Here is a 23333-nt window from a genome sequence, read left to right as displayed (position 1 = left end):
ACGTAGAGAGCTGAACTTTCTAACTGCATAAACTAAAAAAGAATGACGCTTTTTTAAAAAAATTCTTTTGTTTCAGGTTTATGTTAACATTGAGGGTGCAGAGAGGCTGACTTTGGATTTCTGGTGTAATGCATGATATTTGGCTCAGTTAAATCCAAATCGGTGATTCGGTGAAGTTGTGTGTAGATAAACATAGCAAATGTTAGTTACTGCTACTTTACTGTAGCCTGGAACATGGAGACCTCCTCATTTCCTTTTTATATCCATTCTAACTTCATGTTTCGGAACGAAAAGAAATTACAGACAGCAACATTAAAATCAAAAGTAAGTAAGCCTCAACACTCTGAACAAGCTTGGGAATTTTGACATTGCCGCACAAAACAACAAGAAATTTGAAAAAAAACCAAAAAAAACCCGGAAGAAATCAGAATGAACGCAAGTCGTCCTGAGTCTTGGAAACCTGAGCGTACATGAACTACCCCGATTAAAGACATTAAAATAGATCAATGGGACTATGGCCCTTAAATTAAACTCATATATTTGAGTATATGATCAGCAATTACACATTCATACATCACCAGGAGAACATAAAAAATTACCAGGTACATGGTAAATACTGGAGTATTTGTTCATCATGAATAATTGAATAATGAGTTGGTAAACTAACCTGCTCAAAAGCTTCCAGGTTGCTGCTCATCAATTAGAAATGCAAGACAAATTACACACTTGAGGGGGTTTTGGTGGCAAAATATTTACCAAAGTGTCTGACAAAAATATTTTTAAATGCAACACTTTTATTTTTTGGGGGGGGGGGGGGGGGGGTTACACAAAAGATCAAGTAAGCTTCAGAGTTTGTCCGTCTGAATTAAAAAGCGCCACACCAAATTTCCCGCCGGTGCTAAAGTTTTGCTCTGATTAATCGTGGTGTTTTTGTGGTGGAACATTCCTTTAAGGACCAGGGTGAGACATTTAGGGGGATCTTTTGTCAGAAATGGAGTAGAGTATTCATAAATAGTTTGAGTTGATATAAAATAATGATTATGAAAGAATCCCCTTTTTAATTAGAAATGCTGCAGCTGCAGCCTGGCCGGCACAAGCACCGTGGAGCTGTGGTGACCTTGGTGGATCCAGCACAAGGGGGCCAACAGCAAATGGCCAAACTATCAAAGTTGGACTGCTGGATTATATAAACAGGTGAAGGACATGCTGGTGGTTCAGGGGAGGCAGGGGCAGGACTTGCCAATCAGTCTTGACAGCCTGTTTCTGGAACTATTCAAAAGGAGGTGTTTGACCTTGCCTTGGAGTTTGCAGGCTAGCATGACGGTGGCTCGCTGGCTGCTTGCTAGCTGGACAGCGTCCACCTTGGAGGCTGATCTTTAGAGAGGGACGTTAACTCTTCCGTTCTCTTACCAGTTGGCCATCACCACCAGTCTGGCTATCTTAGGGTCACTCTTCCAAAACTGAACATTTTCACAATCCAGACAGGACCACAACACCAGGGACTGAGATCATAGACTGAGAAATATTTGCTGAGGTGACGAATACAGTCTTTTTCTCATGGACCGTCTTGATTTGTTCCAGTATTGAGTGAAAACTCTTTAAGACCGACTGCAACTAGCATGCATGGCCATAGACGTTACATCTCCGGTAAACACTCCGCAAGACACACCTCTTGCCAAATATTCAAACAGTGCAAATATTTCTGATATCTGTCAATCATTTAGGTGGGATTAAAAGATGCCAGCATGAGCCTCCTTGTGAAAGCAAAAATGAAGAAACTGATTGATTTGCTGGGCTGAAATCGATTTTAGGTGATCAGACGGATACCGACATGTTTAGAAAATTACCACTAAGCGGCGATACTACTGACGTGGTGCTATTCTCCTTCGTCGTTTCTGGTACCCTGACGAACACCCCGCCCTCCTCTAATGTACATGTGTGTTACTGCTCTTATCCTGCACCGCCGACCGTGAGCTCTTTATCTACTTACATACAACACACTCTATCTAATATTTGGCACCAGACATCTGATGTGATGTTTTGTTGGCATACAGCATGAACCTCATATTGGCTACGAGCTGTAAGATTTAGTGGTTGTCTTCTGTGTGCTGGCCCACAGGCCTCCTTGTTGCTTATCTGTGCTTGATGTCAGCCTCATCTCCATTTCAAGACACGCTGCAGAGATTTAGAGGAGGCAGCAGACATGCTTTGTGTTTCTCTACATGTGCGTTTTCTCTCAGATATATATATTTTTTAAACTTTTTTTTTTGCAGAATACATACCTATATCTTTCTATTGTATATTTAATCCCTTTTTATTTCTATGTCAAGGTTGTAATAGATATTCAAGGTGTGTGGGCAGACTGCAACACACACCTGCAGCATAGCGATCACGCTCAGGGAGATCATGATGTACTGTCTTCAAACGCAGCTTATTTTACTTTTAAGGAAAATTATGTTTCATTTAGACCTTTCTCTAGCTTTTTGTATTCCTGCCGCAACTGTCTTTCAGTGTCAATTATGCCTTTATTAAAACCCTCTTAAAGGTCAAGGCTGACAGCTTTGGAAGAGCACGGTGTTAAGGCTCGTGCGTCTTTCACTGAAAGACTCACACTCACACAGATGGAGAAAGTGAGTGTATAGAAAACCGGCGAACCTTTCTTAATAGCGACTGAGAACGCTGAAAAGCGATCATATCATGAAATGTGGAGTCAGTCATGTTATTATGAGAGTCATGCCAAATCTTAGCCTGGATATTGTACTGGCAGTAGAAGACATTGATGTGTGCTGGTTGAAATGCATTGTTTGCTGCTCCAGCCCCTCATCTCTAATTATAAAGTGCCAAACTTCATCCTGCCGAGCTCTCTTTCTTGAAGGTCGACAGAGACTGTTCATGCTTCATAGCACTTCTCCTTCCCAAGCCACCACACACACACACACACACACACACACACACACACACACACACACACACACAGCCCTAACCTAATATTGACTGGAATAGAAAATTCAAAGCTGCTGTAAACATTCAAATGTCTGACAAGTCCACTTCCAATTTCACAGATACAGACTGTGAGTTATTACCACAAAACAAACAGCAATCTTGTTGTGCGGTAAAGAGGGGAAAAAAAACACACACACACAATGCAGCTTTGCTTTCTGTGCGAGGTCTGCCGATCATGTGATCCAAAATGGAAATATGCTACGTCAAAATATCTTCTTTTTTTTTTTTTTCCTCAAAAAGAAAACCTAAACTATTTTACAGATGAATGCGCCGTGTCTGTAGGGAGTTGGCAGAAAATTATGATCATAATTGGCGTTTAAGAAGCCGATGTTTACCTCTTAGTCTTATCTCAGCAGGGGTCGAACCCAGGGCTCGCCACAACCTGAATGTTTTTGCCCTTTCTGTACTTGCAAGCCTCTCAGAGGTCAGAAAACCATGTCAATGTGTCTCTTAGTTTAATTCTATTAGGTAGCGTAGGTTCAAGCTTCAAATTAAAATGCAAATTACCTCTGTAATAAAAAGCGAGTGAGAGCACAGGCAGAGATAAGGTACATCCTACCCTTTTATTTTCAGCACTTATGAAGTACAAACCTCCTTTTAATGTAAAACTTAATTTAATTCTGGAGAACAAAGTGTCTCGAAACATAATGTCTCTCGACAGTTTCTGTCCGACTTGTGTCATGTTTGAAACAAAAGGGAATGATGACTTCAAAGCCGGCATTGTGTCTTCTCTCATTTACTGACTGGAGATAGTTTCTGAATTACATGGACAGTTTTTGTTCAAATATATGAAAGAATCAGACTCTGAAATGTCTTCAGAACCCCAGAGAGAGAATATTTTGTCACCATGCTTTGAACAGGAAAAGTCTGTTGACTTTTTCCAGGTCTGTAGTTCGGTACACTCCATCTCTGTAGCCTGTTTATCAGCTGACAGAGTGGACACAGTTGGGTCCAATCTGGAGCGTTTTGTTATGGAACATCGGGTCACGCTTGTCTTGGGATGATGGATATGATGGTGTCAGAACTGTTAGTGGTGACGCTGGCCAGGCTGTACATGAGAGATTTAAGCATCGAGTGGCATCTCAGCCGTGGGTCACGTTTGTTCTGCCCCGCTGGAAACAACAGAAAGAGCGTCATTTAGAATCAACACCCACTTTTACTTCATTTCTGATATTACAACAATTGGGAAGTCTAATTGACCAAAAATAGCCTCGCTCTGCTACCTTATAAAATGCCGTATACATCAGCACTGCCGAATAGCCAACTGTAGGTGGCAAGCTAGTTAGGTAATGACTCGAATCGCGTTCTTACACACAAACAAATCGTGGTTAGATCTACTGGCCTTTTTTTTTTTTTTTTTTTTATTAGCATTTCATCATTCGTCATCTTTCAAAATCATTCTGAAATGTGAAATCACACCGGAGCTGAAACAAACGATCCCGCAGGAACACGGCGGATCAGAGGTTAAACAAGTTCTCTTCACAAAAACTGCTACAAGGACTGCACTACTTTCTGACGTGACAGCAAAAAAAAAAAAAAAAAAAAAGAATAATGAGAAGCTGAAAAAAGGGCACTAATATCTAAATGTGTCTCTGTCTAAAACATCCTGCATTCATGCCTCATTTCCTGCGATTGTGAGTGTGATCGTGTTCAGATGTGCGCAGTCTTCCCTCATTGTGTTTAGCCCTGCAGGCTTCTCAGTGAGAGCACTGTACCTTTTGGGCACATGTTACCAAGTATATGCGGTGAATGTCAGCATCAAGGAGATAACAGCTTGACTCTGGCTGGTCTGTTATCACTGTGCAACGCTCCAGAGCAGCACAGCTGCAGGAGCAGAAGTCTTATCAATCCCAGAGTTAAAGTGAAAGAGCAGCAGAAGGATGAGACTCGAAAAATGACAAGCACGAGCCCTTCAGGCTCCCCTCAGCGGCACCCTGTGACTCCCCACACGCAGATAGGCTGACTAATATTCTGAAAGGCCGATCTCTGCAATCCTTTGAGGGGGGAGAAAAGGTAAAAAATTACTGCAATAATCTAAGGTCTTTAGTCATCCCAAGGACGATTAGTATGGTGCCCTATGACACAGCAGGTGACGCACACTCTTTTCCAGCTCAGTGCATACAAATGAGGGGTTTGTTGTACAAACAGCACACGGGGTCAGAAGCCTGGGCTAAAATTAAATGAGGAAAATGAAAAACAAAAAAGGACACGTATGGGGGGAAAAAAACAGGAGGAAACATACGAGAAGATGTTGACAGGCTGTGACAGGGACAGGCATCACTGGTTGTCTCAAAGACGGCATCACTTTGGTGACCTTACAGCGAAAAATTCCGACAGACAGCAACGCATATTGGTCCCAGCCGCAGTGAGCTGTTAAAATATTCAGGAGAGGTACGCTGAAACAAGGGGGGCATTTAAAGTGAATATATTTTGTCTTATAAAAGAACATCTGGCAAACGCCTCTAGGCTATTCCTCACCTTTCGGGTGGGTACATTACTTCAGCTAAGCGGTAAACAATACATAATAGATAACTCCTGTACTCTGGAGGGTTTTAGTCCATATCATGGCCATGTGTACTTGGAACTTGCAAGCTATGTGAGGTGACAGCTAACCAAGGCCAGCAAGTAGCTCAGAGCTTAGTTGATAGGACGATTCATCAGGTGAGGGGGGGGCAATCGCACTCCTTCCTTGAGCCGTTTCTGTCCTGTCGATTCTTACGTGACCCCCCCCCCCCTTTTTTATTTCCGAAAAGAAATTACTTCAATTTAGCGCGGCACAATTGATCAAATGGCAATCATGAAATCAGCCTTAATAAAATTGCAAATAATTCAAAAATAATACGTTAAAAAAGAAGTGATCCTTTTGGAATATACTCAACTAATGTGGAAGTGTTTTTGCCTCTGATATTTGTTATTGCCATTTATGTAATTAACGACCATTATTTCATTCAGTAAAACATTGTTTTTTAAGAACATGAAAGCACTGTTTTTGTTTGTATTTTCTACGTTACCTTAATTTAGTATGTTTGGACAAAAACATTGTTTTGCTTTTTTTTTTTGATAATCAAAGCAAGTAGACTCATGAAGACAAGATGGCTTTTTCACCAAATATTGCAGTACTAGGCCAATTTATTTTGGTTCAGGATCGATGGTGAATCCAAATCTGTCAAACTATGTAAAAACCTTTGCAGACACCAAATTGTGTGATCAGTCGCTCCCCTCTCCTGTGGTACGGTGCGGGTGTGTTGGGTATTAATTACGACGTGTAAAGTCACGAGACCAAATCGCCGCCACGTTGTCCTGAGTGAAATGGGGCTCTGTGTCGCGGTGTTAACCTTGCCACTACATGGCATTAGCATTCCTAATGAAAAGCCAGGGGAAGCGCTTGCTCGTGGGGTTCTGGTATTACATAAGAGGCTGTGCAGACATTGAGGGCGAGCCAAAAATTAATCGGCACGATTAATTACAAGAGCCATATGGTCAGCGGTGTCTCAGTGCCATTTCCAGTTACACTGCTTGGGAGGTGCTGGGAGGCCTGCTGACATTTGCACAAAGTCCCCGAATCCAACTTCCGTGTTCGGCTACAGTCGCTCTTTACCTCGCACACGTTCAAACACGAAAGGGAAAAAAAAAATTGCCAGTCTGATATTTTTAACTGTCAGACTAACATATTCCACTGTTGCATATTTCCAAAATCTAGTGATCATTCAGGCATAAAAATGTGTGAAGTTGATGCAATATTTCAAACATTTCACTGAGCACCCAGGAAGAGACGAGTCATTAGAGACTTAACTTCAAAGGGTTCAAAATTATTTTCCTCTCTTCAATCTGACTACGGTGTTTGAGTGTGTAATCAAGAGCTTACTTAAGCAAAATCAAATCATCTCTTTAAAAGTTAAAAAAAAAAAGAAAAAAAAGAAGAAGACGAAGAGCAGAGGCTGGCGCCGACACCGGCCTCAGAAGTCAGACGCACCATCTGCCGAGGGCTCTTACGAGTCATGACACACACCCGTAACATGGTGAGTTTACTGTATGCACACAGGAGGTATTAATTATGCATACGCTCTATTAGGGAATATATGGAATTTTCAGCTAAGCACCGTATCTTGCTGCTGATAAACACATTGCTTTGGCCAGAGGTAAAATATAAGCTGTGCAGTTGTTAAGATTGCATCAAGTAAATACATGTGACTTTAGTGTAATGGTGCAAAACTGGACAAAATACACGATGAATACTAATGAGTATAGGTGGAGGAACAAACTTCCCTTAAACATGGTGGATTATATTCGATATGATATGCGTCCCCGCGATCTGGAGTGTCATTTCTGAAGAAGGAAAGATCCAAATCAAAGAATTAAGCTTTTGATGTTGGCATCCTGTTTCATCAGTTATTTAACAAAAACCATACCGAAGCTAGAATTCTTATTTTTTAATTCAAGTGTATTTGAATCATGAAAAATGTACTTCCACTGAGTATTTAAATGAAAGTTTTAGTAAAGTGATGATCATAGTTGCTTACAGCAGCGTAGCGGGATAATTGATGACCGTGGTTCGTTGTGTCTATAAATGAAGGCGCATCTTCAGGGAGTCTTGTTGTCTCCAGAGAGGTGACAGGAAGGGCTGATTTCAAAAACCCAGCAGTTTAATCAATGTGATTTGAAATATGAAACATCGACACATCAGCATTTATAGCTTTTGTCAGAGGAACGGTCTCTACGGAGTCTTGGGTGATTGACCAATGATGATGAAGCCGCCGGCGCCACACAGACGTGAGTGGCACTTAGAAGCCACGCCCTTCTGACTCTCTGTTTGAATCCTGAGCATTGCTAAATTCGCGGCACGGTTGTGTGTTTGGTGACGTCGCAGCTATTAAGTCGGGAGTTTCAGCAGCTCCTATCGGTTGCTGGCTAATGAGTTAACGTACGGCGCTAATGAACTCAAGCATGTTTACTTGCTATTTCATAAAATTAGTCGCCACGATGTCTCGTCAGATCGGGACAATTGTGTACCTGAGAACAGTTTTATTGTGAATTCAGCTGATAAAATGATTTTGTACGTCTGAGCTCAGACAGTAGGGGAGAGATTAATTACCTCGTCTCCTCTTGTTTCTTTGCTTCATACCCTAAACTGTGCTGCCTTGTTGCTTTGTGTGAATTTCTTTGAGACGACCGCTGTCACGTCTCGTCTCTTTGTTGTCGCCTTAAAACGCGATAACGTATTAACAAACAGGGTGGATGAGCACTGCCATATTTGCTCTCCGGTACCTGAAACCTCCCCTCAGTTGCTGCTGTCCTCATCTCTGCGTGTTTCTCTTGCAAACAAGCGTCCCTATAAATTCTGTGCTGTCCTGGATCAGAAAACAGCTGAACTGCAACGAAACGTACCACTAAAGTTTTAACTGCACTGCAGCGCTGAAAAAAAACTAAGACGTCAAGAAACACCGCAAATCTGTTTAATGACAATTGGAGTTCTTCCACGGCGTGCTTAAAGTTTGTTTTACATTTTGTTTTTTTGTGTTTTTTACATTTTGGTGGTCACTGTAGAAAAAAAAAATTAAAAATATATTTTACAATAAGCTAATATTTTGTTATGCTTGTGCACAAGTTTCAAACGTCAACAACACAACATCACAAGTAAAGGAGAAGTATAAAAAGGGAGGAGTACAGAGAGACCTCCTTGATTATGTACCTGTTTTCACAGTCGGTCATGTGATTACTGGTGGGAATGTGCAGCGCTTTACCTAAACCCCGCTCATGTGATACATTGTCTTCATTTCCTGGTGTTTTGGCTTTTTACATGTGCTTTTGTTTTTTTGTTGTTTTTTTTCTTTAAGTTGCAGGGTGTTGAGTTCTCGTGGCCGCTGCAATTAACTGCTCCAGCGGGGTTTCTCAGCGGCCAATTCATGTGGCTGTGTGCTAAAAAAAAAAAACGTCTTTGCTCTCTCGCCGCACGAACGTTTTACACAACTTCAGCTCAGTATGTTTTTTTTTTTTACAAGGTCGGTCCAAGTGTTGTGCCATCAGTTATTCCTATGATGATGACTCAGGCGGTAGTGTGTGACGCCTTGCTTTTGAGAGGGTGAGGGAGAATTACTGATGGTCTGACAAGTAGAACTGTATATAGGAGGGTTCAGCTGGGTGCCATTTTTAAGAAAAAAGGTTTTGCTCTAGATTGTAATTCTTCATGTGCGTACGTCCTGCTCACACTAGGCCGTGTGCTCAGTTGTGTTCAGGAATGTTGCCGTTAGCTCAAGAGATCAGCAGGTTCAAGAAGATTTTTATTCTTGAACTCAAGAATAAAACATTTGTTTTACTGTCCTTCCTATGATGGCTGGAGGTATCCGTTATTGGGTAAGATGTCCTCTTTTTATCATTTTTTTGGGGGGGGGGGTGAAAACTTGGACTGTGTTTCAGGAAGGAAATTTATTTGATTACTGATTTTATTAGTTCAGCTTGGTAGAGAATGTCTTGTGATTTTACAACAAATTTGATTGTCATGAATTGTATGCATATGATAGCTTTGATTTTATTTGTATGCGGACATAAAAAAATAATCAATCCAATCGTGAAGGAATGGATTGTTGATATATTTCGAATATAAAAGGTGTTGTCGCACACGAACACCGAAACACAGCTCAGTTTAAGAAAGTCACCGTTAATGATCATTTTAATGCTGTCATTTTAACTCATCGTGACTGGATGAGGTTTCAGAAGAACCAGGGGATTATTATCAAATCAATTCACAGATGTCACACATCCAATAAGATACATCTTTTAAAATACATCTTGTAAATAATCTCCGAAGGCTGCGCTGGGGCTACAGCGTGGCGACGATCCACTCCTCTCTGGTCACCACCATCGCTCCTGCTTCCTGTGGCAGTAGTCGGACCAGATGAGAACTTGTCAGACCAAATCCAAATAGGCTACGCTTGATTTTCCATGCAGTGATTGACAACAGCCTCTAATGCCCTGGGATACTCTCTCGTCCCACCATTCCAGGAGGATAGGATTGAATGACGGCTTTTCTCTCTCTTCAACAGCATTTTTACTTATTAATCACATTGAGAGTATGAACCGTGAAATGAAAGCCATCCCACTAAACTACTCCGGCCTTGACTAAATAAATGGTCCTCCAAGGGAAATAACTTTTCATGGGATTGGTTTGGTAGCAATATTCGGAGCCTATGCAAAATAGCCCAAATATGCTGTAAATCAAATGCCAACATAACCTTTGTAGAGAGCTGCTTCCATTACTTTAGAGGTGGAGATAACCTAAGATCATTTTCAACATGAACAAATAATAGGAATCAAATTCTACCTTTTGGATTTTTAAAAGAAAATATTTCATTTCAGATAGTTTTTTTTTTTTTTCCGGTTAATTATGTTCTAATTGCAGGACCTGAATTAACACTCACCAAGCACCAAATCCAGGTAGATTTTCTGTACATGTATGTAAAATAGCCATGTAACCAAAAACCAGTGAGGGTCAGTAAGTATTCACACACACACACACACACATATGGACCATCATCTACTCTGCTCCTGTCAGTCAACGAGTTATGTCACGCTTTATAACAAAAACCAAAACCAACACATCAAAAAGAGGGAGATGAAAACTGAATGCTTTAAAAAGAGAAGAAAAAAAATCTGTGAAGAAATTAAATTCATAGAAGTTGGCTGTAGGGTGATGTTGAGGCTTCGGGCGCAAGCACAAAAACAGATACAATTTATCTGTGGTTTCTTGAATAGTCTTGGCGTGTGAACTGTTTAAAAATGATCAATAAAATGATATCCAGTTTTATATTCACCATAATTTCATGTCAGTGCCGTAACGTAAAAAAAATACAATAATTTAGCCAGCAAAAGCCAGCCTTTCCTGAGCAGCTTGGTTCATAATATACAAGGGTTTAAACCGCAATTTTCATAAGCATGTAAACAGAGTTGGGGTTAATTCTGAGTGGTGCTTGGTATCAGCTTTGCCACAGTACATGAAAATGAGTCCGTTGCATCTTTTGATTCATTTAAATGAGCTCAATGAACTGTGAAAAATGTTAATTTTCTTCACGGAGGCCCTTTGTGTTCCACATCCCTGAGGAAATGGCAAAGACTAGGTTTGAAAAGTTGGACCAGCTCAAACTTGGTTCAAATTCAGAGATGATGTTTCTCTTTGGGCACAGGAGAAGCCTGTCCTCATTTCAGCTGCCTCTCTGATCCCAGCACTACTCAATGACTCTATAAATACTACATAGGAGCAGTAGCAAGCAGGTGCCTTCGGATCAGAGGAAACTTTTCATAACTGAAAGCTTGCCGGACCACAGGAACCATTTTAATTCTCGGAATGTTATTACAGGAACCTTTTTAGCTGCTACCTCTGGGTACTTTCTGGGTGTCATAGAAATCTTGAGTTACACAAGTGCTCAATGAGTGATTGAAGACCAACCAATGCAAGCCTGGACAGGACAGGACCGCCTCCAAATCACCATCAGACAACTTGCATCACTCGACCATTGTTACTGTATGTTTGTTGCAAATAAAAGAAAAGAGGCGCAAGAGCAGTAGTAGTTGTAGCTTGTAGTGGAGACCCCTGGTGGCTCCAAAAGTAATCTTTGGGAACCGTTGGACTGCCAACAAATATGCAAAGTTTGTTTCATTCATTCTGAGCTACTGAGGCAACAAGGTAGTGCAGCATTACAGGCTCATTCTAAGGTCCATCGGTGAGCCGAGGCACATCCTGAACAGGTCAGCAGTCCACTGCCAGAACCAGACCGCTCACATTCACACATACAGGCAATTTAGAGTCTGTAGTTTTTGGCGTGTGGGAGGAAGCCAGATTACCCACATTAACATGGGGATAACATGCAAACGCTTTTCTCTGCGCACCACAGGTCCACCCATATTCTAAGCTAAAAAAAAAAAAAGATTAAGTTACAGGTCATTGCCCGCCAATGAAAATTATGAATAGGATTTGTTCCATTTCTACCAGTAGAGCCCCTTTTATCCTCCACGCTGGTCGTTTAACTTTGCCCAATGAAAACATAGTAAAGAGGCAGCAGCAAGTAAGTATAAAGAATAATTATCATTATATAATCCATCAAAGTAAATGGGAGTCGTCTGAGACCTTTCATCATTTAGTTCAAAGAAACCACGTCAGCCCCATTTGATATGTCTTCCACTATCTGATGGCTTGGTTTGTAAGAGGCTTTAAAGCTATGTAAAACTGACTCCAGTGATAATGACACTGCTGCTCACTTAACCCGTTCATAGCCCAATTACAGGCGGGCGCAAAATTAAAGGACAAACCTGAATAAATGAGTGTAGAAGATTAATGGATGCCTCTATATAGAACAGAGAGGTTGGATCAGTATGAAAATGATATGAATTGTGTGTGATGGCCTTCACGGTTACCAGATTTAAATACGGTTAAACATGTCTGACAGCGTCCTCCACCATCATTATTAAATCCCTGGATGCTAACAGAGCCACCTGGACAATGACAAGAGCTGCATCCACAAGGTCTCATGTCAAAATGCATAACTTTAACTACGGTTGCGCCTCACAACAACACAACAGAGTTTTCCAATCATGAAAATGAAGACTTTTGAAAACTTTGCTGCACCCGAGTCAGTTTCAAACTGCCGGGTTGCTTCCGTTGTGTTGAGGGCTAAAGTTTGAACCTCTGAACATGATGATACTGTCAGAATATCATGTGATTCTTTTCCATTCACTATAAGTGGTTAATTCAAACTGGATAACGAAGTACGGGCATTGGTGAGCTTGATGTCTTTGCAACGGCAGCAGTTGTTTGTTGGAGTTATTCCAGAGGAGTGTCCACAAAATGTTCAACTGTCAAACATGTAGGTATTTGTATATTATTTAGATGTTACATTAATCTGACTACACCAGCAGGACTATTCAGAAAACCATTAATGCTTGCGGACTATCCCAAAAAAATAAAGTTGAACTGTACTATACTGAAGCATTCAGATAGTTTGTCAATTCCAATACTGCATATGAGATGTTCCTTTTTGTAAGGCACAAAAAAACGCGTGGTTGGGGTTTGGAAGTAATCGTGGTCGAGTTTAAACTACAACTCTGTGAAACACAGCATTAACTGTTACAGCATCGTGTCAGGACGAAGCAAAAAGGATATCTAGGTTCTACTTTAGATGACGCATCATCATGGGAAAAATAATGTTTCAGCTTTTATTTACATTTGAACAAAAAGTGGCATGTCCAAAATGATTCATGACCTTTGCAAACTGTCACAGTCTATGGGAAAATCCAAAGTTCTATACCATTCCAAATAGTCCAAGCTGTTCTAAAGCATCCTAATCATCCTGATTCATTGGGGACAGCTGTTTCAATCAACCCAACGGGTGAAAAACAGTTGTTGGATTGTGGACGGTCATGGCTAAGACAAAGGAGCTCACTGAGGATCTGCGGCTGCTCACAAGTCAGGAAAGGGCAATAAAGCCATATCTAAATGTTGTCATGTTCCAGTGGCTACAGTGCAAAGTATTATTAAAAAGTACAAGACGTTCCACAGTGTGGAACATTTAGAGGACGTGGTCAGAAACCAAAAGTGACACCTGTGCTGGCCAGGAGGTTAGTGGGAGAGGTTAAAAAGAATCCAAGGATGACCACCAAGGCCATCCTGGTGAATCTGGGCTCTGCTGGTGGCAACGTGGTCCAACGGGCACTGCACACTGCTGGGTTCCATGGATGCAGACCAAGGAGGACGACACAAAAATTGAATTCTTTGGCCACAATGATGTATCCTTCATTTGGGGTAAAAAAGGAGAAGCCTTCTACCCTAAGAACACCTTCCCCCTTGTCAAACACAGTGGTGGGAACCTAATGCTTTGGGGGTGTTTTTCAGCCAGTGGACCAGGGAACCTAATCACAGTAAAAGGCACCGTGAAAAAGAGCAATACGTTAAGATTCTCCACAACACTATCAAGCAGGCTGCAGAGAAACTTGGCCTTGGGCACCAGTGGACTTTTCAGCGTAACAACGACCCAAAACACACAAGAAAAGCGGTGAAGAAATGTTTAGCGGACAAAAACGTTAACGTTTTGCAGCGGCCCAGCCAGAGTCCTGACTTGAATCTGACTGAGAATCTGTGATGGGAGCTAAAGATCAGGGTGATGGCGAGGAGACCGTCCAACCTGAAACAGTCAGAGCTCATCGCTAAAGATGAATGGGCAAAAATACCAGTGGAGACATGTGAAAAGCTGGTCAGCAATTATAGGAAGCATTTGATTGCTATAATAACCAACAAAGGTTTTTCTATTGATTATTGAGAAGGGTATAAATAATGTTGGACATGGCATTATTATTTTTTTTGTTCAAATGTATATAAAAACTTGAGAAATATTTTTTCCACAGTGTTTCCTCTTGTACATTGTCTTGTCTCCTGGGAGACACCTGTGTCATCTTCATTCAAGAAAAACTTGGTTCAAGTCAAGGTTAAGGAAGTTAGAACCATATTTAAAACAGGGACTATGAAACATGTATTAGTCATTTTAGTAGGATTATTATTAGTATTAATGAGGGACTGTGTAAAATAGACTGTCCACTGCACTGTGCTCTCTATCTTTCCTCCTTGTTATCACTGGGCAGAGCTTTTTAAAAAAAAAATATTTTTCCTACCTGCAGTGTGTTGAACACAAATGTCGACCACTGCCACAGACACAAACACACATACAGACCATGAAGACCGGCCTAAACCCAGGAATTGTTTAAAACTCAATTTGCTCCTGGCAGAAGCCACTCCCTTATTTAGCATAGGTGGCACACCATGATGATGTCGCTGAGACGGACTGAAGCCCATCATTTAGGCTTTACAGCAGCTTGCAGGTTCATAATCGACTATCCAGAACGGGAAGGAAAGTAAAACGACCCAATAGGCCAGAACCGTTATCACCAAATATTCTGAAACACAAACAACCTGGTGCTTCACTGCTTTCATCACACCAAAACAGCTGGATATAATTGTAGGTCATTAAATTTTTTTTTTTTTTTTAAGGACAGTTAGTTTCCTTTTAATGGAAAAAAGACAAATGACTAACCACGTCTCCATATTAATGGAGATTTATACCTTTAGGTAACTTTGAGTCCAGCGGTCTTGATGAATGTGCATCAGAAAGCCATTCAGGAAATCGTTAGGAGGGTCTCAGGTTTGTGCTCTTCCACACTGCTGTTGCTGGAGATGAGAGTGGGGTCGTGCGGTGCGGCCGGTGACAAGGCAAAGGCACTGATGAAGGAGGCAGCAGGGGCCGCACACTCTTCGTCCCATCTCCATGGTGCAACATATTAAACTCTCATTTACTGACAAAAGACATTCAGGCCCGCTGTTAGTTACCCTGGTGCTACAACAAGTAGTGGCAGAATGAGAGATGGGCCTCTCTTTGTCTTAATCACTGCTCTGCTACATCAGGTGTCTGCTTTCTGCTTTTCAGGTTCTTTAAAGCTGAAATATGAAATGAGGATTCAGAAAAGCACTGTATTTTACTGAAATATTTTGCAAAAATCAGCAGGAAAGACGTGGTGTGCTGTGTACCGTTAGCATATTTCACATCCAGGAAATGCAAATTCACGCCACGCATTTTGCTCGCTATGTTGATAGAGTTGCTATTTTCCATTTCAAACGGGAATTAGGGGCAGAATCCTTTTAACAAGGCAGTCTAAATTCCCACAGTAAGTGGTTTAAAAGCTGTGGACAGGGATAAAAAAATAGCTGTCTGTTTATTGGGGGGATTTTGACATAGAAACATTCTAATCTGCTGTTACTTCTGTTGTAAACAGACGTGTTCAAGGCAGCTTTGTCAAAGGAAGCGCCAGCTTCTTTTTGCCACTTCTTCGTTTGTGATTGATCAAAATGGCATGTAGTATTTTTCTAAATGCATTTCCTCAGTGTCAGTCCTTGAAAGTAACCTTTTATTTTCTTATTATTTATTTGTTATTCAAAAACTGAAAGCTTATATTTTTTTGCGGGGGGGAGGGGGGATCTACCCATATCCAGGCCTTGTGTCATGCTTTACTGGCAAAATGTAGCCACTTTTCACATTTTGCCATGAGCTTAAAACACATACATTTTCCATCTGTAGAAAAAAAAAACACGTACAGACAGCAATTTCTATTTTATTCTACCATCTTTAAACATAACATGAATCTGCACTTTCAGGAAAAGAGGAGGAAGAATTATTATTTTTATTATTAGTGAAATTTATCCCCCATTTATTGCATGGTGTAACCGTCGTGATCTCTGCATCTGGAAGCTTACCCGTCCAGTTTGTAAACAGCACATGCTAAATGGTTGCAGCCGCTCCTCAGACCCACATAATTCCACGTGTTTAAGAAATCCGTTTTTTTTTGGGGGGGGGGGGATTATTTTAAAACGCGGCCTTGGTGTTTGTGCACTCATGACGTGTTTGGTGATGTGGGATTTAAGATTACAAGTGCATCAAAAAATAAACCATACATTTTGAAAAATTGGAGGAAAAAAAAACCCCTATGAAAAGGAGAAAATGGCAACCACAAATCACAACATGCTTCTGGCAAAGTTTGGAAAACTCCTAGACCCTTAAGGAGACTTTGATCAGTCAGTAGTTTATCACCTCATGAAGGCTGAAGTCTGCAAGCTTTCTAATTCTCCAGAATAATGCAACGTGTATTCTAAATCTGCCTCGACTCTATTGAGCGACATCTTTCCCACAACAACTTTTTATGAGTAGAGTTTTACACAAGATGAAAGGCCTGCTGCTCAAGTCCACCGAGCAAGCATGATATCAGATTTCGAATTCTGGCTAATAAGGATGGAAGCTCTAAGGAGCTGTAATTTAGGGAAAAAAGGAGAAAATGCTCAAGAAAGAGAGCTTGTCAAATTGTCTTAAAAGAAAGGCAATTTCAGTTAACGATAACCATTGGATAATTATATTTGAATGTAAATGATTTGAAATTGAATTCCTGACATAATTCAGTTACCGTGTTTAACATTTTACCTCTTGAAATTTAAAATTCAGTCTAATGAAAAACGGATCTGACTGTTGAGGAGGAGCATCCATCCATCCATTTTCTATACTGCTTATCTGTTGGGGGGGGGGTGGGGGGTGGAGCCTATCCTAGCTGACATTGGTGAGAGGCGGGGTTCACCCTGGACGAGTCACCAATCCATCAGGAGCAATTAGGGGCTCAGTATCTTGCTCAAGGACACTTCGACATGGTCACCGGGGGACGTGAGGATCGAACCAGCGACCCTTTGGTAGCTAGACGGCCGCTCTACCTCTGAGCCATGCCGCCCCTTGAAGGGGAGCAAATGAGCGGACTCACCAAACATCTTCATTTAACCTTTTGAATATTTTGTCTCAACAGTATTAACGACTGAAAGGAGCTCGATTTTTTTTTTTTAAGTGTATTTTTTTATCATCTACAAACTGCAGTTTTATGTCCATCCGTGAACTATTCAAACTTTTAAGCACCAGGATGACCGTCTGTCATTGACACTGTGTCCACAGACCAATTAGTCTTAAGGGTGATAACGGATCATCAAGTGTCACTCAAAGAAAATTGTCTAATGTTCAGTTTCAAAATTAAAATAGCTCTGACACATCTTAAGAGCTATATTGTGTCTGCCTTCAGGTGGATATTAAAGAAAGCATCCTTTTTCCACAGTCACCCAATCACACTGTTTTTTTTTTCTTTTTTATGAAACACACCACATCACAATGGGAGAGTAGGAGGACTGATGAAACTCTCTTTCAACACTTCCTTGACTCAAAGCCCAGACTAATCTCTGTTCCGAGCTGGTGGGGTGCAGTGATATTGCCTTGTCTTTACTCATCCTTGTTCGCAGCGGCTTTGGGTGACACACCGAAACCGAGGAGGGTCGCAGAAGGAAAGAGAGCTGTTTGTTTCAGACGTGCTTGTGTCAACCAACTGGACACAGTTCCACCAGTGTGAAACATCAGGGAGCCCAGACTTGATGGTCTCTGACAAGGGGCCCATTCAGGTTTATGTAAAATCTTAAACATGCCCCCCCCCCCCCACTTTTTTTTTTCTTGGAAAGGCAGTGGTGCTAAATGGAACAGACCCATAAATAAATGTATCCATTACATCTGAGGTTATCCTACGACGTTTCAGAATGATGTTTGGAATCACCGACGTGCTGTTCATACTGAGTTTGACGTGAAATTGAGTATATGTCCAACTGCAGAGGTTGCGTGTGAAAGTATATCCAACCAGATTAGCAAGATTTTTTGTGCATCATAAGGTTACTAGATATGGGAATAATTTTCAGAAAAAGAAATCTAGCATAAAAAAATAACCATGTAAGATCTCCGATTGGTCTCATAAAATCATCGCTTAAACAAGCCAACCATTTTTCCAATTCATTCTCAGATAACTCACTTGTTTGTGCCTTTTTTCCACGGACTTCTGATACCTGCAATTTTCTACCAAAAATGGAGCACATCGACGCATGAGGAGAGAAAATGTTTCTGTTTTTGACACCCTGATGTTTTTAATATCTCCTGGGAATCCTACAGAGATAGCAATGGCTTACACTCAGCTCATTAGCTTGTTAGCTTGGTTTGGTCACACCGTCCAAGTTTGTTTCGTTTTGAATAAATGGAAGGAGCTTCACAAACACATCAGAGGTCACAGAAGTTTCCATGGGAATCGACTGGACTTCCAGTGTGTAATGAGGAACCAAGGCATGACATATAACGTGAAGAGAAATGTAAACAGGTTAGACAAGTAAGCTTTGACAGGAATGTTCTTTAAGATTGCATAAAGATTTGTTTATTGGCTGATATTAAATATATCTATCTATATATCTATATCTGTATCTATTTATATATATATATATTTATATATATATATATTTATATATATATATATTTATATATATATATATATTTATATATATATATGTTTATATACATTTATATTTATATATATATATATATATTAGTGTTAATAGAAAAAATTAGTTAATGGCAAAAAAAATCGAGTTAACGTCTTCATATGTGGTCATGTAAAAACAGAATCATTATTAATCTCTTGTGAAATGATTATATTCTGCACACAGACTTGACAGTAGGATATAGTTTCAGATCTCTGTCTGTGACTTAGCTTATCCTAAATGTAGCTTGTAGTTTATCATAAATGTAGCCAGTAGCTTAACCTTATTGAAGCTAGTGGTTTATCCTAAATGTAGCTTGTAGTTTATCATAAATGTAGCCAGTAGCTTAACCTTATTGAAGCTAGTGGTTTATCCTAAATGTAGCTTGTAGTTTATCCTAATTATAGCTGGTAGTTTATCCTAATTATAGCTAGCAGTTTATCCTAAATGTAGCTTGTAGTTTATCATAAATGTGGCCAGTAGCTTAACCTTGTTGAAGCTAGTGGTTTATCCTAAATGTAGCTTGTAGTTTATCATAAATGTAGCCAGTAGGTTAACCTTATTGAAGCTAGTAGTCTCTGCTAATTGAAGCTAGTAGTTTATCCTAATTATAGCTGGTAGTTTATCCTAAATGTAGCTAGTTGCTAGCCTACCAGAGATTTTACAAATGGCGAAGTTGCATGCTGGTTTATTCTACATAACAACTGAACTTGAAAAAAAAATCAAAATCATTTGTTGCTTTTCATGGCTGACTTCCCAGACTCTCCTCAGGTTCCTGGAGCATCTACTGGTTGTCATATGGCTTGATAGACATAAATAATGAGAAAGTATTAATTATTGAGCTGTTCAAGATGCAGGTATACAGATATGTATAACCTTTGTTCCCACTTAAACATGTTTGTTGTCTTTATGTTAAACTATGTGACAGGTACATCTTTGTTATTGTCATGCAAGTTCTTGCAAGTTGCCCATAAGACTGAGCTTTTATTTTAATTGAAGTATGACTAAGACACGTATGAACATGAGACTTAAACACCTGAAAGGAGAAACGTAATAATGATCAACATCTTTGTTATGACGTTTAAATGACGACAAGTTAAGACGTAAAAACTGTTTCCACTTTCAGTTACTCATTTTCTTATTAAACCTTTCTGCTGCTTACATCTGTTCGTAGTCTGAAAATTAAATGTTTCTGTGTGTCTATAAAGACATTTCCTTGTATGAATCCAATTTAGGACTTTTTTTGTAAAACATAGACAATGCTTAACAGTAATGGGCTCATTTAAACCACAACCAAATTATTTACAAAGACGGCAATTTGTCACGTTTCCTCTGTGCAGAAAAAGTAACTTTGCACTCACTGACTTAATTGCCTTAATGTGGAACCTACAGTATTCCAGTGCACAGAAGCTTTGTGCCATATAGAGTTAAGTTATTTCTGTAGAATAACAAATGTGTTGCAAGTGGGGCCTGTGTAGAAATAAATCATTTTCTTTTACATTGTTGGTTTGAGCTCTGCCTTTTGAGCTCAGTATAAATCCCATTACCAATTATTGTAGCTGCCTGACAAGTTTCCACGCGAGGCAAAAGCCTTTGTTTTAATGTACTCGAGCTTCAGTTTTCAGACAAAACATTCTGCGCCAGCGATACTGACAGTGCATTTGTACAAACTGTATTTGGGTTTTAAAAGCAGAAACAATATAAACAACAAAATGACACACTCTAATATTTTGACATTACATTTGCTAGAGTAGCGGTAGAGTAGCTGCAAATCCTCATCCCATGACACTTTTGGTGTCGTTCTGTGTAAAGCAATTATATGTTCAAAACTCTGAGGTCCTGTATTGTTCTTTCACTTGCATTATAGCAGTATTAGTAGGAACGACTCTGGCTGAGGGGCGGGGCTTAACACTCCCTGCCCCCGTTTCTTTCATCCAGACCATCAATCCAGCTACCGTCAATAATGAAAATGCACAGAATGAATTTAAATGCCATATATTTGCTTTTTCAGAGTAATAACAGATATCTATTTTCAGGTTGGAAATGGTTGCATCAGGATTGAAGTTGTAAAATTTCAATGTTGATGATCTGGCCAAGAATTAAAATCTACACTTCAAGTATCATAAATAGCTGAAGCCTGTTTATTCATTAGTTATTATTTTATATGTAATTTGTCAAATACTTTTATCAAGTTAACAAATTTGCAGAAGATTTTACAGGAGTAATATTGCTTTTATGATACACATTCCCAGTATAGACACCTGTTTAACATTGTTGATTGAAGGCGAAGCTGCAGACGTCATGGTTCTGTAGGCATTGGAAAACAAATCAGTCTGACCCTTGATTGACTGTCGTCAATGCACTGCCACTTCAAATACATTGAGTTTCATTTCATTTTGTAAATATACAAAAATATGACAAAATACTACTTAAATGTGTTAAAACTGAAACGTTGTTTAACATTTGTTACACTACTTTGTAGACAGGCTGGACTTTTCAAGCTTTGTTGCTGTTGTTGTTGCTTTTTTTTAAATGCCTCATAAAGAGTATCATCCAATTTCTGGCTCTCGTGATCAAATCTTAGTTTAAAATGTCAGAAACACCCCTCCATTCTTAAATTTATTTGCATTTTGTTTACAAAAACAAAATTGATGACATTTAGTTTAAAAATCTCAACCCATGTTATAATTTGAAACTTAAAAAAAAGATGCACACTTGTGTGATTATACAGTTTATTTATCTTCATTAATACTGCATTAAACACTTGTTTTTATAGCGTTAATGGAAATACACACAAACACAGAAAAATACATTTACCGGGAACACAGTATGTACGACAAAGACAGCACTGAGCAGGTACATGCCTGTTTGTTTCTGCGTGGCTCTTTCTAGAGCATAAGAGCTCTTTACTGAGTACAGCTACTGTTCTCTCATAGCTCCAAGCAGCTTGCAGCCTTCCCAGTGTCTCTTGACAACATCAGAAAGCTAAGCTGAGCAAAAAGTGCCTGCTTTCAGTTTCAGGACATTTTCTGTAAGCAGGTGCCCACTCTGAAGTTGCAGAGCAGCCAGGATGGGGCTCAGGGCCACTGCATGGGCAGATTATATAACGTCTTCATACTGTACAGGAGCGAGGCAGATGAAGCCTCTCAGTGACTGTTTATTCCTGGACGTGGAGACAGTAAAACCAGCCGAGCAAACAAAGGGCAGTAATATACAAGGACTATGATCGTATAGTTCATGCAGTAATTTCTAGTTAGTGATGAATTTGCGTAATTGTTATTAATTGACTTTTGAATTCTTAATACATTTTTAAGACGACCATGATGAGGCACATCAGGGTCACCGGAAAAAAAAACCCCATTGAATTCTTATTTTTTAAAATTCCAGTCAATGCCTTCATTCAGAATAATATTTTTTTTGGATGCAGGATCAGCACCAGTAACACTCTTTCCATGGAGTAAGCACAATATACCCAAGAAACCACAACCGCAGTTCAACCGCAACTCCTTTTGGTGCAAACAGTAAATCAACAGCGACCTGCAAGGTAACAAATGAATACTGTCACTTGGTTGAACACCTACTTGCTCTTCTATTACATTTATGAACTGTAGTTCAGCTGTTTGTTGCTGTTTTTGTTCTGGAATGCTCAAACTAACCCACTGTCATGTTTGTGGTCCCATAAACGTGCTTCAAATTCTCACACAAAGCCTAAGGTCAAAAAATAATAATAAAAAAAAAAGCAATTTCCATGATGAATGTGTTTACAGTCGAAATAAACACCTTTGCTTCTTGGCCATCCAGCCATTGTTTTTTGATAGCCATTAAGGGTCGGGGGGGAGGGGGTGGAGGGGGCTGGAGCCTATCCCAGCTGACATTGGGTGAGAGGCGGGGTTCACCCTGGACGGGTAACCAGTCCATTGCAGGGCCATCAGGAGCAATTAGGGGTTCAGTATCTTGCTCAAGGATACTTGGACATAGTCACCGGGGGAAGTGAGGATCAAACCAGCAACTCTTCGTTTGCTTGGCAACCGCTCTACCTCTGAGCCGTGCCACCTCCTCTTTGCTGCTTGTTTGATGGGAATATCATAGCAAAGCAGATAATATTTATTTACATGGCATCCATGGTAATAGTAGAGTAGTGCTGGTAGAATAAACCTTGTAACCCAGTTGTCCTTCATGCCACCCACCACTGTATGTCTATCTGAGGGCCATTAGGAGAGTCGCTGAGCGAGCGAGTGTCTCTCTGTTTTAGTGCTCCGGTCTTGTCCAGCCGCTCCATCACGTCTGATAGGATACACTCTTATAACACAACCTGCAGTGTCAAACCTGAAATCACCTGAACTGCATTGAAAATGATCACCTCTGCACTGATCCTGATCATGTCAATGTCGTCTTTTATTGAAAGGGAACGATCCAGGTGAGGTCT

At 40.2% G+C, this 23333-nt stretch overlaps 1 long non-coding RNA gene across 3 annotated transcripts in view; it reads left to right on the top strand.

Moving 5' to 3' along the window:
- LOC147250895 (uncharacterized) overlaps positions 1-23333 on the top strand; it is a 46140-nt gene that overhangs the window by 14016 nt on the left and 8791 nt on the right. For 2 of the 3 annotated variants that reach the window (XR_015118865.1, XR_015118864.1), the window contains exon 3: positions 22335-22451. The exons of the other annotated variant lie outside the window; for it this stretch is intronic. This is a non-coding gene — a long non-coding RNA (uncharacterized LOC147250895). The remainder of the gene's footprint in view (positions 1-22334; positions 22452-23333) is intronic. 3 annotated transcript variants of the gene reach the window in all.

Source organism: Aulostomus chinensis, chromosome 13 (assembly GCF_037954235.1).
Source record: "Aulostomus chinensis isolate RoL2024-O1b breed Wild chromosome 13, RoL_Achi_v1.0, whole genome shotgun sequence".
NCBI lineage: Eukaryota > Metazoa > Chordata > Actinopteri > Syngnathiformes > Aulostomidae > Aulostomus > Aulostomus chinensis.
The sequence above is the reverse complement of the archived record's forward strand: the minus strand, read 5'-3'. Positions and strand labels throughout refer to the sequence as shown.